The following is a 23,601-nucleotide window of genomic DNA, read 5'->3' as shown; positions in this document are numbered from 1 at the left end:
GAAAAACTTCCTCCAGCTCCGAACTCAGGATGCTAGAAGAACTCGGCCTTCTCAGGCCAAGTCCGGTCACAAGGAAGCCCACCCAGAGGGGACTTCCCTGGAAAAACCCGGGGCCCCAAGTAAGGGGTGCAAACAGGCCAGGGCTCATCCAGAGTTTCAGGGGAGAAGAGGTGGGCGTCGCGGCCAGCGTGCAGGGTTGCGCGGTGCTCCCCCAGCCGGCCACCTGCCGCGGGACCACCCTCAGGGACGCCGGGGGACTGGCGCCCGTGGCGGATGTCACTTCGCGGACCTCGTGGCGGGTCGCAGTGCTGTGCCCGCACCACGCACAGGAGTGTCGCCGGAAGCTCTACCGGCCCGAGCCGTTCCGCGCCTACCCGCACACCACCCGGCGTCCACGAGCGGCCCGCAGGCGGCGGGCACGCGGCGCCAGGTGGCCCAGGCTCGTAACTCGGGGTTGCATCATGCGCCACGCCGCGCCTGAGGGACGCAAAATGGACTAAAATGGCGCGCACCGCCCTGCCCTGGTCACGCGGAGGATGCCAGCACCCAGGGTGAGGCCCGGGCCGTCCTCCCACGGCCCCACGCGGCCGGGGCCCAAGGTGACCCGGATCCGGGGCTGCCCTGGGCGGCGGGCCGGGCACTCACCGAGCCGGCGGACGCGGGACGCAGGCGTGGCTGAGGCTCGGACGGAAGGCGCGGGGAGCTGGAGCAGTAATGCCGTTAGTGGAGCCGGTGGCCGCGCCGCCCGCCGCGTGGACCGCTCACACCTGCCTGCGCGGACTGAATGGAGCGGCGGCAAGATCCGCGCCTGGTTTCATCAGCCGCGCGCCCGCCTAGGACCTGGCAGCCGCGGCCCGCTTGGTCACGTCACCAGGCGCACCAATGAGAGCGACAGGGCCGGCGGGAGCGGGAGGGCGCGCGGTGGGGAGGTGGCGCCATCCGGGTTTTCCCTCGCGGTGCCTCCTGACGCTGTCACCATCGCCCCGCCCGTTTGTTGCCATTTCTCCGCAGGAGGGCGACCACAACCTGAGGTGCCCTGCTGCCCAGACCCTGAGGGCGTGGGCAAGGAGTACCTTACCCAGCCCTGACCAGTGAGCCAAGCAAGCCAAAACCAGTTTTCTTTTTCCAAAAGTAAAAGATATGGGAGGCACTTAAATGGGTTTTAAAAGATTATTATACAAATGCCTTTCTTTTCTTTTATGGTTGTGCCCTTGCTTTTTATAAATAATTTATCCTTGCCCTTTGCCAGGAAAGGCCCCAAAGCCAGCATCTGCCTGTACCCCTGGAGGGAAGGACCAGCACACCTGGCCAGAGAGCTAGTCAAGTGGCTTTCTTACGGAGTCACTGTCCCAGAGATGACAGAAATTTGGACACAAATCCCACACTACTCACCTCACCAGCAACCTCTTTGTTGTCTCTCTTTGCTCCAAATAAAAAAAATAAAAATAAAAAAATAAAAAAAAAAGTAAAGAGCACAATCTATAGAGATCCAGTAATCTTTGACATGGGGGAGATGAGCCATCAGATTCATCCTGACAGTCTCCTCCTGACTTTGTAGGAAAACCAAAACCTGTAGGTCAGTCAGTGTCCATGGCATTTGAATGCTTTCCACACCTCCTGCCAGCCAAATGTCCTGGTCAGTAAAGCGGGCTCATTGTCAGCCACTGGACATGATACTCTTATAATTACACTAGAGGCCTGGTGCATGAAATTCGTGCAGGGGGAGGGTGTCCCTCAGCCCAACCTGCACCCTCTCCAATCTGGGACCCCTCGAGGGATGTCCGACTGTCCCACTAGGATCAGGCCTAAACGATCAGTCAGACATCCCTCTCCCAATCCAGGACTGCTGGCTCTCAACTGCTCGCTTGCTTGCCTCCCTGTTTGCCCCTAACCACTTCTGCCTGCCAGCCTGATCACACCCTAACCACTCCCCCGCCAGCCTGATTGATGCCTAACTGCTCCCCTGCCAGCCTGTTTGCCCCTAACTGCCTTCCCCTGCAGGCCTGGTCACCCCTAACTGCCCTCCCCTGCAGGCCTGGTCACCCCTAACTGCCCTCCCATGCAGGCCTGGTACTCCCCAACTGCTCTCCCCTGCAGGCCTGGGTCCCCCCCAACTGCCCTTCCCTGCTGGCCTGATCGCCCACAACTTCCCTCCCTTGCAGGCCTGGTCCCTCCCAACTGCCCTCCCCTGCTGGCCATCTTGTGGTGGCCATCTTGTGTCCACATGGGGCAGGATCTTTGACCACATGGGGCAGCCATCTTGTGTGTTGGAGTGATGGTCAATCTGCATATTACTCTTTTATTAGATAGGATAGAGGCCTGGTACATGGGTAGGGGCCAGCTGGCTTGCCCTGAAGGGTGTCCTGAATCAGGGTGGGGGTTCCCTTGGGGTGTGGGGCAGTCTGGGCGAGGGGCCTGTGGTGGTTTGCAGGTTGGCCACACCCCCCAGCGACCCAAGCAGAGGCCCTGGGATCTGGGGTATATTTATCTTCTACAATTGAAACTTTGTAGCCTGGAGTGGAGCCAAGCCTTCTGCTTGCTCCATGGCGGCAGCCATTTCTGTTGGGATTTATATATCTTCTATAATTGAAACTTTGTAGCCTTAAGCGGAGGCCAAAGCAGGCCAGGGCTGCAGAAGCTTGGCTTCCTCCATCACCACGGGCAATCCTAGCCTCCTGCTCTCTCCAGCTCCGTGGCTGCCGCCATTTCTGTTGGGCTTTATTTATCTTCTATAATTGAAACTTTGTAGCATTGAGTGGAGGCCTGGGCCCTCAAGGGCAGGCAGAAAGCTTGGCTTCCTCCATTGCCGGGGAAACCCAAGCCTCCCTCCTGCTCTCTGTGGCTGCAGCCATCTTGGTTGGGTTTATTTGCATATTCCCTCCTGATTGGCTGGTGGGCGTGGCTGGTGGGCATGGGTGTAGCGGAGATACGGTCAATTTGCATATTACTCTTTTATTAGATAGTACTAGCACAGTGGTCGGCAAACTGCGGCTTGCAAGCCACATGTGGCTCTTTGGCCCCTTGAGTGTGGCTCTTCCACAAAAAACCACAGCCTGGTCTTCTGCAAGCTATTTCATCTGTGCTTGAACCTCATACATCTTACATTCTTATCAGAAATATGTTTGAAATATGTTTGAAGAAGTGGCGTTAGAAGAAGTTTAAGTTTAAAAAATTTGGCTCTCAAAAGAAATTTCAATCATTGTACTGTTGATATTTGGCTCTGTTGACTAATGAGTTTGCCAACCACTGCACTAGCAACTTATACAGCATATAACCACAGGTTGCTAGCTTTGGAAAAGGTTATAATCCTATACAATAAAAGCCTAATATGCTAAGTGTCTGGTCAATCTGCCAGCCATTTAACCAATCAAAGCATAATCCTATCTAATAAAAGAGAAACATGCAAATTAACCATACCTCCACTATGCCCACAAGCCACGCCCACCAGCCAATCAGGAACAAGTATGCAAATTAACCCAACCAATATGGTGGTTAATTTGCATATCCAGGTGCAGCGCGAAGACTGAAGACAGCGTAGAAGGAAGCCAAGCGCTGAAGAAGGGAGCGAAGCTGCAGAGAAGCAAGCAAGCGGGGCGGCAGAGAAGGGAGGGAAGCAGGCGGGACAGTGGAGACTGCTGCAGGAAGCCCTATTCTTTCAGGAATCTTCCTGCAATGGGCCTCTAGTATGCTAATGATATGTGAAGGCCGCTCAACTGCTTGCTATGACATGAGCAAGGGGGCGGGGTGCAGATGCTCCACCCTAGCTTGCTGCTGGGGTCTGGCCAATTGGGCCTGAGTGAGAGGGGCCAGACCCACCCAGGAGCCCTCCTGCAATCCCTCCCTGGCTGGCCAACCTCCCACATTCCTCCCTGGCCCCAATCATGCACTGGTGGGGTCTGTTGGCCTGGCCTGTGCCCTCTCACAATTTGGGGCCCCTCGGGGGATGTCAGAGAGCTGGTTACAGCTCGATCCCACAGGCCAGGCCAAGGGACTCCACTGGTGCATGAATTCGTGCACTGGGCCTCTAGTGAAATATAAAAAGGGACTAATATTTGTAAAGCACATTAGACAGTGCATGGCATCATAACAAGTGACTATGGCTTGTTTTAAAACTACATTCCAGTTTCAGTTGTACAGTGGTGAAATGATGCTCCCAAATTACACTAAGGAGGTGTAAAAAAAAAAAAGCCCTGCGGGTCGGTGGAGACTGCTGCAGGAAGCCCTATTCTTTCAGGAATCTTCCTGCAATGGGCCTCTAGTATGCTAATGATATGCGAAGGCCGCTCAACTGCTGGCTATGACATGAGCAAGGGGGCGGGGTGCAGGGCTTTTTCTGAGTCCCAATAGCATTCTTTACACTGCCATGGAAGAGTGTCCCTCTTCTCACCCAGTGTGACTCAAGGACCAGCCAATTTGCCTTTGGCACCAGATCTGGATTTGAACTGAAACTCTACCACTTTGTTTACTGTGTGGTCTTCTGCAAGCTATTTCATCTGTGCTTGAAGCTCATAAATCTTACACTCTTATCAGAAATATGTTTGATTGTGAAGTTAAAAGACTTTTGGCAATAAATAAAATTTAGTAGATTGTGGAGTTGCTTTGTTTGGTCAGCACAGAGGGGGAACATAGAGTTTATATTTATAAATTCTGAGAGCAAGTGTTCAGGCTCTGGTGGGAGTATAAATGGAACTTAACCAAGAGGATTTTTAACGCTGTGCTCAGATTAGCAATCTTACTCAACAGGCTTCATAGGAGACCCTCATTGACAAGGCCCATAAGCAAGCAACTTCCCAGCAAAAAAGGACATAGTGTGAACTGGATGGTGGGGGAGGGGATCGAGATTTGCTCAAGGGCTCTGTAAAAAGTTAGAAAAAAAGCTGGGGAAGGGCAGGGACAAAAACCTGGCTGGATATTTTAAGTAAAGGTAAATTTTAGCCAGGTTGGAATTCAAATTGCAGGTCCAGTGGAACCATGAGTGATAGGAATCAAAGATTAGAATCAAAGAGCAATTAAGCCCAGATTCTGAAGAAGATAAGGAATGGAGGTGCTAGAATTTAGGCCACAGAGAGCATCATCTAAGGTTAAAGTTAACAGACCAAGTCCCAGCCTAGCACCATTAGGCAGCATGGATGTTTGTGTCCATGGGTTATGCATATATGCATATAAGTACACAGAATCAGTCAGACAGATGTGGTTTTAAACTCTGTATTTCCTGCCATCTGCTGGCCTAGGGGAATTGTGCTTGTCCTCTCTTAGTCTCAGCTAGAAAGGTTTTACTACCTGCTAGATAGGTATGAACTTCATGTTAAGAATGAAAAATATATATTCAATAAACATAAAGCTGGAAATATATATATTTATATATATATATATATTTATATATATATATATGGCACTCACAAAAATTAAATAAAAAGTGGTTTAAAGCCTTAAACATAGACCTGTCCTGGCCGGGTGGCTCAGTTGCTTAGAGCATCATCCTGTACACCAACAAATGTTGCAGGTTCAATTCCTCATAAGGGCACATACCTAGGTTGTGGGTTTGATTCCTAGTCAGGGCTCATACAGGATCAGTGTTTCTCTCTCCCCCTTCCTCTCTCTCAAAATCAATAAAAACATATTCTTGGTTGAGGATTTAAAAATAAATAAACACACACAAAACCCATAGACCTGATACTATAAAATTCCCAGAAGAAAACATACATAGAGAAAAAGCTCCTCAACGTTGGTCTTGGCAATGAGTTTTTTGTTGTTGTTTTTTGTTTTTTAATTTACCTTTATTGTTTAAAGTATTCCAGATGTCTCCCCTTTTCCCTCCATTTACCCCTCCACCCTCACACTCCCCTAGGCCTACTGCACTACTCCATGGATTATGCATATAAGTTCTTTGGTTAATGTCTTCTTGCCCCTCCTCCCCACTACCTTCTGAGATCTGTCAGTCTGTTGCATGCTTCCATGTCTTTGGATCTATTTTGTTTGTCAATTTATTTTATTCATTAGATTCCATATAAGTGACATCATGGGATATTTGTCTTTCTCTGGCTGGCTTATGTCATTTAGCATAATACTCCCCAGGGTATTATGCTAAATGTCTCAAAGGGTAAGAGATCCTTTTTTTTTACAGCTGCATAGTATTCCATTATGTAAATGTACCACAGCTTTTTTATCCACTCATCTACTGATGGGCACTTGGGCTGTTTCCAGATCTCATCTATTGTAAATATTGCTGCTATAAACATAGGGGTGCATATATTCTTTCTGATTGGTGTTTCAGGGTTCCAGGATATATTCCTTGAAGTGGAATCATGGGGTCAAATGGCAGTTCTATTTTTAATTTTTGGAGGAAACTCCATACTGTTTCCATAGTAGCTGCACCAGTCTGTATTCCCACCAGCAGTGTACTAGGGTTCCCTTTTTTCCACATCCTCGACAGCACTTGACATTTGTTGATTTGTTGATGGTAGCCATTCTGGCAGTGTGAGGTAATATCTCATTGTCATTTTGTATCTCTCTAATGATTAGTGACTTTGAGCATTTTTTCATGTTTCTTGGTCATCTGTTCTCTTTGGAGAAATGTCTATTTAGGTCCTTTGCCCATTTTTTAATTGGATTGTTTGTCTTCCTTTTGTTAAGTTGTGTAAGGATAATAAGTTTTTTATATGACACAAAAGTATAAACAACAGAAGAAAAAAATTAACAAACTAAAATATATTTAACTTAAAAGCCTTTGCACAGCAAAAGAAACAATTATCAAAATGAAAAGGCAGCCCTAACTGGTTTGGTTCAGTGGATAGAGCATTGGCCTGTAGACTGAAGGGTCCCAGGTTCGATTCTGGTCAAGTGCATGTTCCTAAGTTGCAGGCTTCACCCAGACCCAGGCCCTGGTCAGGGTTCATGCAGGAGGCAACCAATTGATGTGTTTCTGTCACATTGATATTTCTCTCTCTTTCACTCTCTCTTCCACTCTCCCTAAAATCAATGGAAAAATATCCTACAGTGAGGATTAAAAAAAAAAAAAAAAAAAAGAAAAGAAAAATAAATAAATAAATGAAAAGGCAACCATAAAATGGGAGGAAAATTTTGTAAAACATATATCCAACACAGAGTTATTACCCAAATATATAAAGAACACATTTCTCAATAACATAAACAAACAATTGTATTAAGAAATGATCAGAACTAAATAGACTTTTTTCCAGAGAAAATATCCAAATGGCCACCAAATACATGAAAAGTTGCTCAACATCACTAATCATCAGGAAAATCAAAATTAAAACAACAATGAGATATCAGCTGGCACCTGTTAGAATGGCTGTTACCAAAATGATAAGAGAAAACAAGTGTTGGCAAGGATGTGGAGACAAGGGAACCTTTGTGCACTGCTGGTGGGATTATAATTTGGTGCATCCGCTATGGAAAACAGTGTGAAGGTTACCTGAGAAATTAAAGATAGAATTACCATATGACCCAGCAATTCTAATTCTGAGTATTTATATGAAGAAAATGAAACACTGACTTGAAAAGATACCAGCATTCCCATGTTCATTAGAGCATCTATCTATATATATAAAAGCCTAGGCGACCGAATGACTGAACGACCGGTTGCTATGATGCACACTGACCACTAGGGGACAGACTCTCAATGCACAGGATCAAGCTCCCTTCTTTCTGGATTGGGTCTGTGGGGATCGGGCTCCCTCCTGTCTGGATCAGGCCTGCGGGGATCTGGCCTGTGGGGATCAGGCTCCCTCCTGTCAGATCGGGCCTGTGGGGATCAGGCCAAAACTGGCTATCCAACACCCGTCAAGAGGTTCTGAATTGCAAGAGAGCACAGGAAAGGCTGAGGGACCCCACCAGTGCACAAATCTGTGCACCGGGCCTCTAGTCGTATATAATAAAAGCCTAATATGCTAAGTGTCTGCTCGTCCAGTCAATCGTTCAACCAATCAAAGCATAATATGTTAATGATATGCTAAGACTGCTCAACCACTCACTATGAGGTGCACTGACCACCACGGGGCAGACAGTCGACCGGTAGGTTAGCTTGCTGCTGGGGTCCAGCTTATTAGGACTGAGCGAGATGAGCAGGACATGCCCTGGAGCCTCCTGTGGTCCCTTCCCGGCTGGCCAACCTCCTGCATCCCTCCCCAGCCCCGATCATGCACCGGTGGGGTCCCTTGGCCTGGCCTGTGCCCTCTCACAATCTGGGACCCCTTGGGGGATGTCAGAGAGCCGGTTTTGGCCTGATCCCACAGGCTAGGGCGACGGACCCCACTGGTGCACAAATTTGTGCACCAGGCCTCTAGTCCTATATAATAAAAGGCCAGCGACCATAAGCATAATGACCAGGAGGGGCTGCTGTTAAGCCCTGCCTCTTTGATCATGCCCAGAAATAAGCCTGGAGATGCTGACTGGCATAGGAACTGACCAATCAGAACCAAAGGTGGGTGCTGTGGGGAGCCAATGGCTGCCTAGGAGGTGGAGCTTTTGACGCTGACTGGCATAGGAACCAACCAATCAGAACCAAAGGTGGGTGCTATGGGGAGCCAATGGCTGTCTAGGAGGCGGAGCTTTTGACGCTGACTGGCATAGAAACCGACCAATGAGAACCAAATCTGGGTGCTGTGGGGAGCCAATGGCTGCTTAGGAGACAGAGCTTTTGACACTGGCATAGGAACCGGCCAACCAGAACCAAATTGGCCAGCAGAGGAGGGCAGTTGGGGGTGACATCAAGCCTGCAGGGGAGGGCCGTTGGGGGCAAGATCATGCTGGCAGGGGAGGGCAGTTGGGGGCAACCAGGCCAGCAGGTAAGGCGAGTTAGGGGTGATCAGGCTGGCAGGCAAACGCAGTTAGGGGCAATCAGGCAGGCAGGCAGGTGAGCAGTTAGGAGCCAGTGGTCCCAGATTGTGAGATGGATGTCTGGCAGTTGGACATTCCACAAGGGATCCCCAATTGGAGAGGGTGCAGGCTGAGTTGAGGGAACCCCCCTCCGTGCACGAATTTCGTGCACCGGGCCTCTAGTATTTCAATAAAAGAGAAGATATACAGATGGAAAATAAGCATATGAAAATATACTTAACATCATTTGTTGTTAGGAAATTGCAAATTAAAACAATGCGATACCACTGCATACCTATTGAATAGCTGAAGTCCAAAACACTGTCAATACCAAATGCTGATGAGAATGTGGAGCAATAGGCATTCTCATTCATTGTTGATGAGAATGCAAAATGGTACAGTAACTTTGGACAGTTTGGTGTTTTCTTACAAACTAAATGTAGTCTAACCATATCCATTCAGCAATCATGCTTCTTGGTATTTACCCAAATGAGTCGTGTCCAGACCAAAACTTTCACATGAACATTTATAGCAGCCAAATTCAACCAATCAAAACATCCTTCAATAGGTGAATCGATAAACTGTAGCACATCCAGACTATGGGATATGATTTAATGGTAAAAAGAAATGAGCTACCAAGCCATGAAAAGACGTGAAGAACCTTAAATGCATATTGCTATATGACATTCTGGCAAAGGCAGAATTATGGAGACAGTAAAAAATCAGTAGTTTCCAGAGTTTTGTGGGGCTGGAGGAGACAGGAATGAATAAGTGAAGCACGGGAGAGTTTAGGTCCGTGAAACTGGTCTAATACTGAATGATGGATGCATGTCATTATACATTTGTCAAAAGCCATAGAATGAACAACACAGAGTGAACCCCAACATAAACTATAGGATCTAGCTAATAATAATGTAGCAATATTAGTTCATCAATTGTAACAAATGTATCACACCAATGCAAAATGTTAATAATAGGGGAAACTGTGGCGGGGGAAGGGAATATCTGGAAACTCTGGACTTTTTCCTCAATGTTTTTGTAAACCTAAAACTGTGTTAATAATATTTATTATTCAGCAGGTCATGGATCCGCTCAATTTTCTAAGCGTTTCAAGGCAGCTAATTGAGTCAGGTAAGTGTGTTGGAGAACATGGTTTCACATCTCCTAAGCCACATATACTTGGGCAAATTACTTCACTTTCCTCCAAGGTTCACTCTCCTCATTTCTAAGATAGGGATTATAGTGCCTATGATGAATAAATAACAATAGGCATGTAAAGCATGTGCACCATGCCTGGCACATAGCACAGGCCTGGAGGACATTGCTATTGACTTTGACACCAGACTGATTTGTGAGGTCCCACGAAATGCTAAGATGGAAGCATTACTTCTTCCATAATAAAGGATGTTCTTATCATCAGCACTTTGGCCCTGTAAGGACTGAGTGGTACAACCTCACTGTCCTGCTTTCCTGGGAGTCGAGGTGGGGAGGTGGGAACACAGTTGACATTCTTAGAGGACTGCCACTGCTGCCTGGCCAGCTCCTTCACATTCTTTCAGAACCAGAGTTGTCCCTTTTTCTGGAAGATTCTACTCTCATCACTCCCAACCTCTCCTACTACCGTGTCAACAGGAACTGCCATCTCACTAAACCCCACCTCCCTCAGCATAGACATTTTTCTGGGGTCGGAGACCCAGAGGTGGGCAAACTTTTTGACTCGAGGGCCACAATGGGTTCTTAAACTGGACCGGAGGGCCGGAACAAAAGCATGGATGGAGTGTTTGTGTGAACTAATATAAATTCAAAGTAAAGGAGCGGAGGGGAGAGCAAGAGAACCGGATAGAACAGCCGGATCCAGCCCGTGGGCCATAGTTTGCCCAAGGCTGCCCTAGACAGAAGCCGGTTAGTCAACCCCCTACGGACCCCGCTATAGTGAGAGTCCCTGGTGTGTGGCAGGTGACCTAAATTGAGGTCACCTCAGAAACCTTCCCAAGTCCTTTTGGAATTGGAAGAGAAGTCTTTTTCCTCACTCTCAGCAGATCTGGACAGGTATCAAGGGATGCCTCCTGCAGCCCCAGTGGCAGCTGTGGAATTAGCCAGTCTGAGAGAACCAGGGGGCCCACATCCAGAGAACTCAACTCAGTGGGGAGGGATGAAGTGAGGGCGCCTAGGACTTAAGTCCCCTTCCCAGGCTCACTGAGGCCACCATCTGGGTATAGGAGCCAGTGAGGTGCTCTTTTTTTGCCAAAGCCCCTTCTCTGGGTTTCTGTCATTTACATCCAAGAGTTCTGACTCATACAGCTTTTCTATACCAGGAGTTTTCCACCGGGAGAATTATGATACTCAACAAGGATTGCCTGGCAGAAGAGATAGCAAATGACATGTCTAGTGTCCATTAGGATTGAAAAAAGTAGTTTAGAAGATTTGACTATTGGTTCATTGACAAAGAGTAAAATTAAATCTCTGCCAAAATTTTCAGGAGACCTTGAAACCAGCTGTATTTGTGGCTGTGTCATGGTAGAAAGTGTGCCTACCCTAAGAGGAAGAATCTTCCTTACACTGTACAACTTTGTAAGAAAATACAGCAGTAAGAAAATTATGACAGATATCCATAAAATTGTATGTCCACATATATTTATCACAGGGCTGTTGCAAAAGAAGAAACTTCATAAATATCCAATTATAAAGAACTAGAGGCCCGGTGCACGAAATTAGTGCACGGGGGTGTGTGTGTCCCTCAGCCCAGCCTACACCCTCTCCAATCTGGGACCCCTCGAGGGATGTCCGACTGCCTGTTTAAGCCAGATCCCACTGGGCCTCACAATCCAGGACTGCTGGCTCCCAACTGCTCACCTGCATACCTTCCTGATTGCTCCTAACTGCTTCTGCCTGCCAGCCTGATCACACCCTAACCACTCCCCTGCCAGCCTGATTGATGCCTAACTGCTCCCCTGCCAGCCTGGTCACCCCTAACTGCCCTCCCCTGCAGGCCTGGTCACCCCTAACTGTTCTCCCCTGCAGGCCTGGGTCCCTCCTAACTGCCTTTCCCTGCAGGCCTGGTCGCCCCCAACTGCTCTCCCCTGCCAGCTTGGTCACCCCTAACTGCCCCCCTGCAGGCTTGATTGCCCCCAACTGCCCTCCCTTGCAGGCCTGGTCCCTCCCAACTGCCCTCCCCTGCTGGCCATCTTGTGGTGGCCATCTTGTGTCCACATGGGGGCAGGATCTTTGACCACATGGGGGCAGCCATCTTGTGTGTTGGAGTGATGGTCAATCTGCATATTACTCTTTTATTAGATAGGATAGAGGCCTGGTGCACGGGTGGGGGCCAGCTGGTTTGCCCTGAAGGGTGTCCCGGATCAGGGTGGGGGTTCCCTTGGGGCGTGGGGCGGCCTGGGCTAGGAGCCTGTGGTGGTTTGCAGGCCGGCCACGTCCACTGGTGACCCAAGCAGAGGCCCTGGGATCTGGGGTATATTTATCTTCTACAATTGAAACTTTGTAGCCTGGAGCGGAGCCAAGCCTTCTGCTTGCTCTGTGGAGGCAGCCTTTTTTGGGAGGATTTATGATCTTCTATAATTGAAACTTTGTAGCCTTAAGCGGAGGCCTGGGCCGGCAAGGGCAGGCGGAAAGCTTGGCTTCCTCCATTGCCGGGGAAACCCAAGTCTCCCTCCTGCTCTCTGTGGCTGTAGCCATCTTGGTTGGGTTCATTTGCATATTCGCTCTGATTGACTGGTGGGCGTGGCTGGTGGGCATGGCTTGTGGGTGTAGCGGAGTGAGGGTTAATTTGCATATTACTCTTTTATTAGATAGGATGGTTAAATACACTCAGATCCACTCATAAAATGGAATAGAATATTCAGCGGCTATTAAATGTCATGTTTTCAAATAATATTTAATGTTGTGGAAAGTACTCAGATTATGTTATGAGAATGAAGTATAATACTTTTTCTGCATGTACTTCCAATTTTTATATATACTCACATACACATTTATCCATATACTAGAGGCCCAGGGAACAAAATTCATGCACAGAGGGGGTGTCCCTCAGCTTGGCATGCACCCTCTCCAATCTGGGACCCCTCAGGGGATGTCTGACTGTCCTCTTGCAATCCGGGACCACTGGCTCCTAACCACTTGCCTGCCTGCCTGCTTGATTGCCCCTAACTGCCTCTGCCTGCTGGCCTGATGACCTTAACTGCTCCCCTGCCAGCCTAATCACCCCCAACTGCCCTCCCCTGCCAACCTGATCGCCCCAACTGCCCTTCACTGCTGGCCTGATCGTCCCTAACTGCTCTCCCCTGCAGGCCTGATCATCTCTAGCTGCCTCTGCCTCAGCCCCTGCCACCTTGGCTTTACCCAAAAGGACTTCCGGAAGATGTCCAGTCTAATTAGCATATTACCCTTTTATTAGTGTAGATATGAGCATACATTATATGCAAACACATATACATTATATATTGTATATAGTCAGGGTGAAAACATAAAAATGCCCTATCTTCCCTTTAAGTATTCAAAATAAATATAGTACAGTAAGTCTGAGGAAGTACAACAATCTCTGTTTTTCCATGCTGTCCCGGTTCCCCTCAATGCTTTTATTCTTTCTTTTTTTTTAAATAAATCTTTATTCAGATTATTACAATTGTTTCTCCTTTTTCCCCCCATAGCTCCCCTCCACCCGGTTCCCACCCCACCTTCTGCCCTTACCTCTCCCCCACTGTCCTCATCCATAGGTGTATGATTTTTGTCCAGTCTCTTCCTGAACCCCCCCATACCCCTTTCCCCCTGAGAATTATCAGTCCACTCCCTTTCTATGCCCCTGATTCTATTATATTCACCAGATTATTCTGTTCCTCAGGTTTTTAATTCACTTGATTTTTAGGTTCACTTGTTGATAGATATGTATTTGTTGTTCATAATTTTTCTCTTTACTTTTTTCTTCTTCCTCTTCTTTAAGAATACCTTTCAGCATTTCATATAATACTGGTTTGGTGGTGATGAACTCCTTTAGCTTTTTCTGATCTGTGAAGCTCTTTATCTGCCCTTCAATTCTGAATGATAGCTTTGCTGGGTAGAGTAATCTTGGATGTAGGTTCTTGCTATTCATCACTTTGAAAATTTCTTGCCACTCCCGTCTGGCCTGCATAGTTTCTGTTGAGAAATCAGCTGACAGTCATATGGGTGCTCCCTTGTAGGTAATTAACTGTTTTTCTCTTGCTGCTTTTAATATTCTCTCTTTGTCTTTTGCTCTTGGCATTTTAATTATGATGTGTCTCGGTGTGGTCCTCTTTGGATTCCTTTTGTTTGGGGTTCTGTGCGCTTCCTGGACTTGTAAGTCTATTTCTTTCACCAGGTGGGGGAAGTTTTCGGTCATTATTTCTTCAAATAGGTTTTCAGTATCTTGCTCTCTCTCTTCTTCTGGCACCCCCATAATTCTGATGTTGGTACGCTTGAAGTTGTCCCAGAGTCTTCTTACACTATCTTCAACTTTTTGGATTTTTTTTTCTTTTTGCTTTTTCAGTTGAGTGTTTTTTGCTTCTTTGTATTTCAATTCTTTGACTTGATTTTTGTGTTCCTCTAGTCTGTTGTTGGGTCTCTGTATAATATTTTTTATTTCAGTCAGTGTATGTTTAATTTCTAGTTGGTCCTTTTTCATATCTTCGAGGGTCTCGTTATATTTATCGGCCTTTTCTAGGATATTCTTGAAAAGCCTTATAACCGTGGTTTTGAATTCTATATCCAGTCATTTGTTTTCCTCCATTTCTTTCGTTTGTGATCTGTTTCTTTGACACCACATTTTCACTGCTTCCCTGAGTTGGTAGGGTAGATTTGTGTGCTAGGTTTCCTATATGGCCCAGTGGGTCGGCCTCCCCAGTTAACCTGAGGTGGATACTCTTGGTGCACCCCTTTGTGGACTGTGTGTACAGCCTTGTTGTAGTTAAGTCTTGATTGTTGTTGGTATCACTGGGAGGAATTGACCTCCAGGCCAGTTGGCTGTAAGGATCAGCTGTGTCTACGCTGGGAGAAGTTCGGTGCTGGAGATAGCCTTATAGGATTAGACTTGCCAAATTGCAATAGCTTCTGTGCTCAGCTTGGAAGGGGTGGAGTCTCAGGGCGGAGCAGACAGTCTTGGCTTCCGTTCAGCCTTGCCTTTGCGCGCGTGCGCGCCTGCAGACCTCTGCCTTCCCCGGCTCCCGAGCCTCCGCCCGAGAGTCCAGATTCCTCCCACAAGAGTGTGGGTCCCCAGGGGCTCGCCTGGAACTAGGGTTCAGTGCAGTCAGAATTGGGGTTCAGTGCAGTCAGGAGCTTCGGACTCCCTTCTGCTAGGGAAAGCCTGTGGCAACCTCCGCAGCCTTTGTGCACACTGGCGTGCCCGCCTCCGGAACCCTGCCTGCTGGGGCTCCCCCGGGTCTCCCCCGGGTCTCCGAGTCTCCGGGTGCCTTTCTCTCTACCTGACAGTCCAGATTCCCCCTGTATGATCCTGGGTCCACGGGGTTTCGCCAGGGACTGGGGTTCAGTGCAGTCAGAACTGGGGTTCAGTGCGGTCAGGGGCTTCCTTCCCCCTTCCGCCAGAGAAAGTCAGCCAGGCTCTCAGCTGCCCTTCCCTCTGCGCGCACAAAGACCCTTTGCCGTACCTCCAATTCTCTGTGAGCTTTTCTCTTTCCTTCTAGTTGTAGAATTTTCACTCAGCCAGCTTTCCTGTGGTTCTGGATGGTGTCCGTTCTGTCTTTTAGTTGTAGTTTTGAAATTGTTGTGCGAGGCAGCAGTTTAGGTGCTTACCTATGCCGCCATCTTGGTTTCTCCAATGCTTTTTTTTCATTAACATCACATTCTTTGGGACAAAGATATTTTGAGGCCCCAGTTGAATGGAGCCCTAAGCATGGGCATGGTCTGCCACACCAGTACCCCAGTACTGACAGTAGTTCTAACCTGAGCCCTGGCCAGAGTCTCTTCACTCACCTCCCCAGTTTAAATTTGCTTCGAATTTGAAAGCCAATGGTATACATTTCTTAGTGGGTTTCCATAGTGTTTGGAAGTTTGTTGTTCCATGAAAAAAGCTTTTAATTAATTTTCCATATTTTTGCTATGTTCTTTAACATATGAATGCTATATTCATTGACATTTCAATTTAGGAAACACAGAACATTTGTAATATATAATATATTATGGACTGAATTATGTCTTCCTAAAATTCATATGTTGAAGCCCTAACCCCATTACCTCAGAATATGATTATATTTGGAGAGAGGGCCTTTAAAGAGATAATTACATCAAATGAGACTAATCCAATATGACCAATATCTTGATAAGAAAAGGAGATTAGGCTATAGAGAAAGACGCCAGGGGTTTGTAGGCACAGAAGAAAGACCATGTGAGGACACAGGGAGAAGGTGCTCATCTACAAGCCAAGAGGAGAGGCCTCAAAAAAAACTGAACCTGCCAACACCTTGATCTTGGACTTTTAGCCCACAGAACTGTGAGAAAATAAAACTCTGCTGTTTAAGCCCCCAGTCTGTGGAGTTTTGTTATGGCAGCCCTAGTAAACCAATATATGGTGGTATCATACTTGAAAGATTGACCATCAGTTCTGAAAAAGACATGAGCTAAGCACTACCAGAGCAAACCTCTGGTTTCTCAGAGGCAGGGAGGCACCATGCTGTCCTCAGGGTTTCAGGACCAATTAGAGCACAGCCAGGTCCAGGAACTGACGGTGCAGGACTCTTCCTCACATGAGACTGAGGCACCCATTCACTTACTTATCAATTTGCTGTTATTAAGGTGTTTCCCAAAATTGCTCTCCTTCCTCTGGGCTCACATGCCCAACATGGAAGATGGGAAAGCCTGAGATCCCCAGGTCAGCCCTGTCTATGTCATTTGCAGTTTAGTAGCTGTGCTGCCAACATAAGCAGTCCACTTCTCTGAACTGATGTGAGCACAAAGCTTCAGAAGGTTGTCACTTCTCACTGTGAGCAGAGTGATGGAGTAGAAAAACGCACTTATGTCATCAAAGAGGCATGGGCATGAATCTGAACTCCACCACTAGTCAACTGTGTGGCCTCGATCAAGTTATACAACCTCTTAGAGTCTCCTGCCAGTGTGGTTTGGTTGGTTGGAGCATCATACTATGCACTGAAGGGTTTCATGTTTGACTCCCGGTCAGGGCAGATTGTAGGTTCGATCCAAGGTCGAGGCTCATATGGGAGACAGCCAACTGATGTCTCTCTCTCTCTCTCTCCCCTCTTCCTTCCACCCTCTTTAAAATCAATTAAAAATATCCTTGGGAGATGATTAAAAGATAAATATAAAAAGAAGAGTGCAACAATATCTACCCTTGACTAACTGTGGTGAGGCTTAAATGAGATACAGTGTGGAAGGAGGGGGTCAACAAGCAGGCTCCCTCCTACCCTGACTTCTTTCCCCTGTCCCTCTACTATTCTTTTCTCTCCCCTTCTGGCAAGAAGAAAGGAAATAAAGGGTACCAGGCCCTGCCACCAAGGTTCTGTCTCACTTCCACTGCCTTTTCCACCAAAACACACCCATCTTGTTCAACCAGGGAAGGCCTGCCTGCTGAGCCAAGGGTTCTGTGTGGCACCTGGAGATAGCTCACCAGATCATCATGTTTTGTGGGGCTTAGGTGATTTCTACAGGGAAATTTGATTTGGCAGAAACAATCCCTTTCTTTGGATTTCTAAAAAGGTGTGTCAGCCTGGCCAGTGTTGCTCAGTGGTTGAGTGTTGGCCTATGAACCAGGAGGTCACGATTCGATTCCCAGTCAGGGCACATGCCCAGGCTGTGGGCTCAATCGCCAGTAGGGGGCATACAGGAGGCAGCTGATCGATGATTCTCATCATTGATGTTTCTCTCTCTCTCTCTCTCTCTCTCTCTCTCTTTCTCTCTCCCTTCCTCTCTGAAATCAATAAAAATATATTTTAAAAAAAGAATACACCTCTCAAATTCTTAGTACTGCTTCACAACACATGCACAAACAAGACCAGCCGGGATAAACCCCAAATCTCTGGGCATAATTATTGATATAGTGGTAAATATAAAAGCTATTTGAAAATCAAGGGATTGTTGTGGAGACTGGAAGAAAGAGGAGCTCTCTTTCTATGAGATCTCATGTACTAAGGATGATACTTTTCTGGAGTTAACGATGCCATCTTTACCAGCAGAAAAACCTCCTGAGAATGAAGATGATGAGGAAGAAATAGAAGGTCAGAGAAAGATAGAGGGGACAGGGAGATTGGATCACATTGTTGGAACTCTGAATCCAGCCACACCTGAACATTAATGTCCCCAGGGCTACTATGTTGTCCATCAGTGGCTTCTTTTTACTTAAATTAGCTTGAATTTGGTTTATCCTACTTGTTATTAAAGTATTGATTAACGTACCATACTTCCCCATTCATAACACATATCACACTTCATCCTAATTGTTTGTTTACCTTCTCCCTAGTAGGCTGAAATTCCATGTGAGGAAAGGCCCTGTCCCACTAGTACACCACTGTGGGCTGAGCAGGGAGGAGGTGTTCTAACATTTGTTAAATGCTCTGAGGGTAAGCCAGATGAGAATCAAAGCTCTATATGAAGCAATGATGGGAAGAATAAAGCCCCGCTATCTTTTCTTAACTTCTCCCCAGCTAAACACAGATTGGAAATCTTACCACCCCAAAGGATGGCTCCCCATTTTATCATCTCCCATTCCCCTCAGTGCTTAGAGAAACAGATACTATGAGATTACTTGAAATCAGGGTCTCCAGCTTCATAAGAAAAGGCTTACTCAGCAGAGGGGAGATTGGAATATGTCAGAGGAGGTACTCTTGTGTACATAATATTTATGAATTCTCATCATCTCATTAAACCACCAACTTTCTGAAATTTTCCAAGAATAACTATTGGTATTCTTATTAAAAATTTCCCCCAGTCAGAGACACTGTGTCTGAGACTAAGGAAAGGATGAGCTGTTCCAGACTTCTTAGAGATTCCTGCTTTCATGGTCACAGTTGACCATAATTTTAAATGGGCAAAAATGGAAACAAAGAAACACTTCTCTGTGTTAATCAAGGATCACTCAATTGCAAGTAATTCACACCTGATTTAAACAACTGTAGGAAAAATTTGAAATTTCATTGTTATGTCACTGAAGAGTTTAGGATTTGCCAGATGGACATATGGCTGGAGCTAATTCCTCAAAATCAGCAGTCTTGTTCTCTCTATGTCACCATTTTCCTGACGGCTGTATTCTCTGCCAAATCTCTCCAGTGGTAAGAAAAAATGGTCTTTGGAGTGCAGCATACGAGAATGCCCCTTCTAGTGTCCACCTCAATCCTACAAAAGGACTTTAATAAGCTCTGCTTGGGCCATATGCCCAGGCTTATCACTTTTCACAGACTCCAGCAGAATAATATTTTATTGTGGACTAGCCTGAGTCCTGGTAGCAATGCAAGGAGAAGGTTGATGGGCAGTTCCACCACTATCACGGAAATAGAGGAAGAGGTAGTTCCCTAACGGAAGGAATGTGAGCAGACAGAAAGGAAACTGGTGTCCACTATCCATTCCCACTCATCTACTCACTCAAATGTCTCAGAGCACCCAAAGGGATCTATGCCATGTGCATCTCCCACGTGACTCTGGTGATCTCTCCAGCCAAAAATGCCCTGAGCTCCAATCTTATCCCAGGTAGGGACAATAAGCTTAATGTCCAGTTGTGCAAACTCTGTCATACAGCAGCACAACACCACAAACCCGTGCGACCCTGTGCTGTCTTCCTGAAGAGACTTGTCTTGTCTTCCCCCTTCTTTTTAAAATTGTTGACAATATTACAGATGTCCTCCATTCCCTTTGCCCTCTGTGATGCCTGAACTTCTGTCTGTGCCAAAAATTTCTTCCCATTAATGGGACATACTGCAACCAAAAGGGACAATTACATGCAAATAGATACTGACTGATACCACTGGAAGAATTTCAACACATTCTTACACTCATATGAATAACTAGTGGCCCGGTGCATGAAATTCGTGCACATTAAAAGGGGATTAATTAGAGGAAATAATTTAATATTGCTATTTGCCCTTTCTCTATAATAGAAGTGTCAGAGATGAAAGAAAATTAATAAAATGTATATGAAAACCTTCCTCCTGTCAGAGTCTGGGGCACACCACGGGACCCAGAGTCAAGTCCCCGCCCACCCACATGTGCCTCAAAATCGCGTGAGACCCAGACCCGGCCAGCACCCCCCCCTCATTAGGATAGATCCAGACCTGGCTAGTCCCACCCTTGTCAAGCCCCGCCGGGCAGGGAACGTAGCCTCAGGTCCCCTGGCCTGGCGCCAGGATGGGGGGCATGGCCTGAGGTCCCTCAGCCCACACCAGGGTGGGGGGGCATGCCTTGACATCCCCTGTCAAGCCCTGCCAGGTGTGGGACATGGCCTGAGGTTCCCCCATCAAGCCCCGCCAGGCGGGAGGGACACAGCCTCAGGTCCCCCGTCCCAGCACCAGGAGGGGAGAACAGCCTCAGGTCTCCTGTCAAGCCCCATTGGCAGGGGGGTGCAGCCTCAGGCCCCTCCTGGGCAGGGTGTGCAGCCTGAGTTCCCCCGACCCAGCACTGGGGGTGCACCTTGAGGTCTCCTGTCAAGCCCCACCAGGCAGGGTTCGCAGCCTCAGGTTCCCTGGCTTGGTGCTGGGGTGGGGGGCACAGCCTGAAGTCCCCTGTCAAGCCCTACCTGGTAGGGGGCATGGCCAGAGGTCCCCTGTCAAGCCCTGCCAGGTGGGAGGCGCAGCCTGAGATCCCCTGGCCTGGCGCTGTGGTGGGGGGAGCAGCCTGAGGTCCCCTAGCCCAGCACCAGGATGGGAAGCACACCATGAGGTCCCCTGTCAAGCCCTGCTGGGAGGGGGCTGTGGCCTGAGGACCCCTGTCAAGCCCTGCCAGGTGGGAGGCGCAGCCTGAGATCCCCTGGCCTGGCGCTGTGGTGGGGGGAGCAGCCTGAGGTCCCCTAGCCCAGCACCAGGATGGGAAGTGCACCTTGAGGTCCCCTGTCAAGCCCCACCTGGTGGGGTGTGCTGCCTGAGGTCCCCTGGCCAGGCACTGGGGCAGGGGGAGCAGCCTGAGGTCCCCTAGCCCAGCGCCAGGACAGGAAGAGCACCTTGAGGTCCCCTGTCAAGCCCTGCTGGGTGTGGAAGGTGGCCTGAGGTCCCCTGTCAAGCCCCATGAGGGCGGGGGAAGGCGTAGCCTCAGGTCCCTGCTGATTGCTTGTTAAGGCTCCTTATGGGAACTTGGCCTTAGCTGTGGGTGCAGCCATCTTTGTGATGGAGTGATGGTTAATTAGCATATTCCCTCTTTATTAGATAGGATGAGCAAATGAGTATGCAGACTCATATTGTAGCCAGGTTCCCATTCTCTTCCCCCCACCCAGCCCCCCCTCCACCCAGCCCCCGTCCTACCCCAGGCCTTCACCACATTATTGTCTGTGTCAATAGGCTATGCATATATGCATATACACTGAGTGGCCAGATTATTATGATCTCTGAAAGCATAATAATCTGGCCACTCAGTGTATATCCTATATAATAAAAAGCTAATATGCAAATTGTCCCCTCAACCAGGAGTTCAACCAGCAGGCAGGCCAGCCAACCACCCATGTCCCCTCCCCCTGGCCAGACTGGCCAGATCCCATCCATGCACGAATTCATGCACCGGACCTCCAATACACACACACACACACACACACACACACACACACACACACACTGAGTAGCCAGATTATTATGTGTTCAGAGGTCATAATAATCTGGCCACTCAGTGTATGTTCTTTAGCTGATCTCTTCCAGTCCCTCCCATCCCCCTCCCCTCTGATCTGTCAGTCTGTTCCATGCATCTATGTCTCTGGACCTGAGGATATATTCCCAGAAGTGGAATTACTGGGTCTCTTACCCTTTATTTTAATTAGTCTCCCTCCCTTCCCCATGAAATCCTGGGAACTAGGCCACAGGGTGCAATATGAGCAACCTGGCTATAATGAGAAATTTCCTTTCCCTTCTATATTGACCTTGAATGAAACTTGTGGACATAAATTTTCTCCCTTTAGGTTTAGTACATTTTCAGAAGCTTCCTCAGTCTCTAATGCCAACAAGCTTCAGGTAGACCAACCCCATGCTCTCCCACCAGATCAAGCTACAGAACTCAGTACACAGCTGGGATCATTGCTGTGCATATTTTAAGAATATCTTATTCTTACTAGATTTCCCATTTAAGTGTCATCTGACTTATTTGTTAGTTGTCCTAAACAACTGTTATTCCACCATTGATGATCTATCAGATTGTCTGGGTGTTATTCTAATTGGTTATCACAAGGACCAAAAAGTACAGATTTCTCCTGTTGGAATTTTCTTTCTTTGTGTAGGGTGGGAGGGGACAGAGGTGCTTCTATTTTCTTACCTCTGTTCCCATGTAGAAATCTTAAGTTTTTAAAGTTATATGCATAAAACATTGATGCAATAATTAATGTAACTGTTGATTTACTAATTGACTCTAGCTAGAAATTTTTAAGTGAAGAAGTACCTTGATAGACTCTGCAGTGACCTAAGTATATTGCAGTGGTGCCTGAACTTCTGTCTGTGCCAAAATTTTTTCCCATTAATGGGACATACTACAACCAAAAGGGACAATTATATGCAAATAGATATTGGCTGACACCACTGGAAGAATTTCAACACATTCTTACACTCATATGACCATAATGAGCAAATGAGTATGCAGACTCATATTGTGGCCAAGTTCCCATTCTCTTCCCTAAGCTGTATCTTCTTTTCCAGCCTTGTAACCTGTGTCATCACTAACCCCCTAACCTGCTCATCTTCCTTCCCAGCAGACCTCATTCAGTCCCACTCATTTCCAGGAGTGCTTTCCATCTGCCCATTGCAAAGTATCATGGGGAAACCAACAGGCGCCTTCTCCTCCAATACAGAGGCACATTCCCTCACAATGAGCCACTTTTCCAGATTGATGTGAGCTTTTCAAGCAACATAAAGAAATGAAACTGGTAACTTAGAAAACTTGTTTCTTCTTACAGTTATGAAACTGTCATTTTTCTGGTGCTGAAAATTATGCATAGACAAAGCACCAAGGTTTAAAGTAAATGCTTGTCAGATTAAACCAATGACATCAAGAAAACCAAAAGACATTATTTCTGACAGTACATATGTTCTACTGTTTTGTTTTTGCTGTGGCAGAGTATATAACAACATGGAGATTACTAATTTTGCACATTTTCTCATGTGTGGCACACATCCTATCTAATAAAGAGGGAATATGCTAATTGACCCTCACAAAGATGGTGGTGCCCACAGCCAATAAGTAGGGAATATGCTAATTGATTGCCACACACTCAAAGTGGCAGCACCCACAGCCACAAGATGGAAGCGCTGAGTCCCCTCAGCCCCGCTGGAGTGGCAGGCATGCAGAAAGGCCAGGCCCGTCCCTAGGCAGGTCCAGCTGCCTGCCTCCAGAGTCCCCCAGTCCCCTCAGCCCCCAGTCACCCAGGGCTGGCCCGAGGCACAGGCAAGCCTCAGATGTTGGCTGCCTAGCCACCCAGGGCCGGCCCGAGGTGCAGGCAAGCCTTGGATGGCGGCTGCCCAGCCGCCCAGGGCCGCCCAAGGCTCAGGTAACCAGGGCCGGCCAAGGCTTGCACTGCCGGCAGTGGCAGCAGCAGAGGTGTGATGGGGTATCGACTTCCCCTGATCGCCGGGTCATCTCCTACCCCTGAGGGCTCCC

General features: G+C 47.7%; 1 protein-coding gene across 2 annotated transcripts in view; it reads right to left on the bottom strand.

Annotated features, from left to right (window-relative positions):
* SLC7A1 (solute carrier family 7 member 1) overlaps positions 1-872 on the bottom strand; it is a 51,731-nt gene extending 50,859 nt beyond the window's left edge. The window contains exon 1 of one of the 2 annotated variants that reach the window (XM_080658489.1): positions 646-872. The gene's annotated coding sequence lies outside the window, so the exon portion shown is untranslated. The remainder of the gene's footprint in view (positions 1-645) is intronic. The other variant, XM_080658491.1, reaches the window with a different exon arrangement.
* Positions 873-23,601: the final 22,729 nt, after the last annotated feature.

This window comes from Plecotus auritus (assembly GCF_963455305.1).
Source record: "Plecotus auritus genome assembly, chromosome: 3".
NCBI classification, from domain to species: domain Eukaryota; kingdom Metazoa; phylum Chordata; class Mammalia; order Chiroptera; family Vespertilionidae; genus Plecotus; species Plecotus auritus.
The sequence above is the reverse complement of the archived record's forward strand: the minus strand, read 5'-3'. Positions and strand labels throughout refer to the sequence as shown.